The 3,968-nt window shown below is 40.1% G+C and overlaps 1 long non-coding RNA gene across 1 annotated transcript; it reads left to right on the top strand.

The window, feature by feature from the left end:
• The first annotated feature begins 730 nt into the window (after positions 1-730).
• Positions 731-3,065, top strand: LOC125544863. Its single transcript, XR_007299783.1, has 3 exons — positions 731-820; positions 1,381-1,440; positions 2,808-3,065. It is a non-coding gene; the product is annotated as an uncharacterized LOC125544863 (long non-coding RNA).
• The last annotated feature ends 903 nt before the right edge of the window (positions 3,066-3,968 follow it).

Here is a 3,968-nt window from a genome sequence, read left to right as displayed (position 1 = left end):
CAAAATAATCTAAGTGAAGCATGAGAGAACAATAGTTTCTATAAAACAAATCCACCACCGTGCTCTAAAAGATATAAGTGAAGCACTAGAGCAAAACTATAAAGCTCAAAAGATATAAGTGAAGCACATAGAGTATTATATCAAATTCCAAATCATGTATGGCTCTCTCAAAAGGTGTGTGCATCAAGGATGATTGTGTTAACACTACAACGAGAACCCCCCTACAGCTACGCATTCCCTCCAACGAAACATCAATGCGTTGCTAGGATTAAAGTCCCCACTTGCCACTTCCCACTTCGCACGACTATTGACCACTTTGTTGAAAAAGAAAAAAGAAACACATCCTAGGGATAAAGTACCCACAGCGCCGCCGCCTACCTTCATCCTATCGTGCGAGGCCGGATCCAGTTCTCCAGTTTCCCTCCTCCCTCCCAACTCAGGCTACCTCAACCGTGCTCCGTGATCCCGACGTCGAGGGTTTCCTCATCAGTCTGGCACCACCCTTCCCTCCCACCCTGAACGACAACCCCGCGGAATCGGAGGAGCGACACGATGTCGACCGCGGCGATGGTGCAGGTCGGCGACGTGCTGGACCCAACGGTGCGGAACCACCTGGAGCAGGACACCCTCAAGTGGATCTTCGTCGGTGGCATGGGCGGCGTCGGCAAGACCATCTGCAGCTCCATCATCTCCATCTGCGTCTGCCAGTCCATGTCCGTCATCTCCAGCAACCCTGTTCTTCATCCTCAGGGACACCTTCCAGCAGTGCTTCATCAAGTTCTTCACCCTCGTCAAGGGCTTCTGCAACCTTTACGCCAAGGTGATTATTTTCTCCCCTCTCTATTTGCTTTCCTCCAGCTCACTCCATCGGCCTTGGGATCTGCGTTAGTACTTAATTTGAGGTATGTGTGGCTCGTTGCCAACTGATGAACCTGTATCTTCACAAACAAAATGGAGATTCTACTTATGCTTGTAATATGGCGGTGATTTCATCTTATGCTTTCCTTCAAAATTACAGTTGACATAAGTTCTATGACTAGTGGAAAATAAGTATGATGTTTGGAAATTTCCTTTTTTCAATATATTCTGCCGAGGACAGACTTTCAGCAGTCAAGATTGAGGTGGCTGACTTGGAGAAAAAAGAGTACCAATTATCTAGCAATTCCCTCTGGTTCGCCGCAAAGAGATATTTCATGTTAGTTGAACCCTTATTATTGCGTCAGTTTTCGTAACTTTTATGATCCATGTTATATATATTGTCCCCCAGTCTAACATTTGTTCTCTTACTGTAGATTAGTCCAATGGAGTACTATTCTGTAGTTTTTGATACAGCTCCTACAAGCATACATTATTATGGTTACTAAAGTTGCAGTAATGCAGGAGAAGGGTCTAGAGAAAATGACAGACTTAAAGAATAGATTCAGTCATCTGTTGAATCAGGTATTCCTTAATATTGAGAAATTTCAACCTATTGGGAAACTATGATTGTTGTTTGTCCACACATGTATGCCCATGGTTGTGTGCGGAGGATAAATTTTATTTAGGGTAGGGCGAACACTAAAGCTGTCCACTGCTCTTGCCGATGTTCGCTTGCCTGCCGTCGCCGACCATTGTCTGTTTAGCCGCCGTTGCTGCCACAATGGACTAGTCAGCTAGCTGGTAGGGTCCATCACTCTCACTCGCATGGTGTCGCTACGTGCGCATGATGCCTCATAGCTTGATCACTTCAGCTTAGGAATTAGTAGTCTATGGCGGTTACCAAACAATGACTAGGCCAGCATCAGGACCATGCCCATATCTCACCAACGATCAAGTGCTTACATATTACTCCCTCCGTCCCATAATGTAAGACGTTTTTTTCACACTAGTGTAGTGTCGAAAGGCATCTTACATTATGGGACGGAGGGAGTATATATCAATTCACTCCACCTTGGTTGTAGTACATTGTATAACTTAAAAATAATTAGCATGAGTGCGTTTGGTTCATCAGAGTATGAACTAATTCTGTGGAATGTGGAGGTAAATCAATTCTAAATCCAATCAATTGTAACCTCTAGTTGTGAGTACTGCATGGCACATCTTGTTTCCATCCGAAGACTACATAATGACAAATGGATACTCTTACAAAAGCAAGTTGGCAACCTTTTTTCCTATAAAGATGTAATAAATTTGGCTGTAGCTTTTGAACTTATTGATGTTATTTGTGTTTCTCTGCCATCTTACCAAGAAATGAGACATGCTATATTGTAAGTGAACATTCTGTTATTTGGTGACAAACTAAAAAACTGCACGCACATGTTTTCCATTCAATTTCACCACTACTTTTTTTGTATATGTTTTTATTTATACTAGTAAATGTACAATTTGTGCATCTGTCATGTTTTCTTGTCTATTTGGTTGAGCAAATAGTGCATCTAAAAATGGAAAAGGGTCTGTAAGCATTCTGTATGGCTGAATATTGAAGTTTCAATTGTTTTCTCCTGTATGGTTTCTTATGTTTGCAATTCAACAAACAATGTAGCTTTAAATTTTAGTAGGGTAAAGAGGTGTGATAATCAAGCTATCTTCTTAGTTCTTTGTAAGTATTATTTGTGCAATACTACACAATGCACATTGTATCAGGTCATTCATTTCATATACAAGGTGGAAAAGTGTTGATGGTTTAGAACATGCCACTAAATATATGTAATAGGAATAATTATCGCATGACCTTCAACCTTTATATGTTGCTTCTTTAAATTTTACGTTTCCATCAACCTGGTTTTTCTCTACCATAAGTTACTGATCTTGTTTCTTTGTTGTTGTAGATTGCCAAGAAAAATAGATGATGCATGGCACATGCTGATTGTGAGGTCAAGAATTGGGCTTCTACTAGATAGTTTAGCATTACTTTTTAGAACATCACTTCCATGGTCACATTATGTTCTACAATGGCTGAGACGTTGATTGCATGGTCAATAATTGGGCTACTACTAGATAGTTTCACGAGCTGTAATCTTTGGATTGTGTTCTTTGTAATGCCAAATGCAACAGAGTTAATATTATATATGAGATCTTTATGTTTATTATATCATGGCTTCTGTGCACTGTTTGAATTGACCTAATAATTTTGGATGTAAATATATGAAATGCAATTAATTGTCCATGCTATGTAGTTGTTGTAATGATCCATTTGGAAATCCTCATATGTAGGGTAACCAGCAATGGATATGAAGCGTTGTTATGGGCTTACTATATACGTTGCCGTTGTTGCAACGCATCTCCACATTGCTTACCAATGCATGTGTATACGTTGTTGTAGACTCTTGCAACGCCACCAAAGGCAACGCATATTCATCTGTTGGTGTAGATCTCAGCAACGTTTATACGGGCATACAACAACGCATCGTTGCGTTGCTAAAGGTGGGTTATTGTTGTAGTGTAAACTAATAAGCAAAGACTCAAATCATAAAAGACGCTCCAAGCAAAACACATATCATGTGGTGAATAAAAATATAGCTCCAAGTAAAGTTACCGATAGATGTAGACGAAAAAGGGGATGCCTTCCGGGGCATCCCGAAGCTTTGGCTTTTAGGTGTCCTTAGATTATCTTGGGGGTGCCATGGGCATCCCCAAGCTTAGGCTATTTCCACTCCTTGTTCCATAATCCATCAAATCTTTACCCAAAACTTGAAAACTTCACAACACAAAACTTAAAGTAGAAAACTCGTGAGCTCCGTTAGTGAAAGAAAACAAAAGACCACTTCAAGGTACTATAATGAACTAATTATTTATTTATATTGGTGTTATACCTACTGTATTCCAACTTCTCTATGGATTATAAACTATGTTACTAGCCATAGATTCATCAAAATAAGCAAACAACACACGAAAAACAGAATCTGTCAAAAACAGAACAGTCTGTAGTAATCTGTAGCTAGCTCAAGATCTGGAACCCCAAAAATTCTAAAATAAAGTGCTGGACGTGA

Source organism: Triticum urartu, chromosome 1, assembly GCF_003073215.2.
Source record: "Triticum urartu cultivar G1812 chromosome 1, Tu2.1, whole genome shotgun sequence".
In the NCBI taxonomy this organism is placed as follows: Eukaryota; Viridiplantae; Streptophyta; class Magnoliopsida; order Poales; family Poaceae; genus Triticum; species Triticum urartu.
The sequence above is the reverse complement of the archived record's forward strand: the minus strand, read 5'-3'. Positions and strand labels throughout refer to the sequence as shown.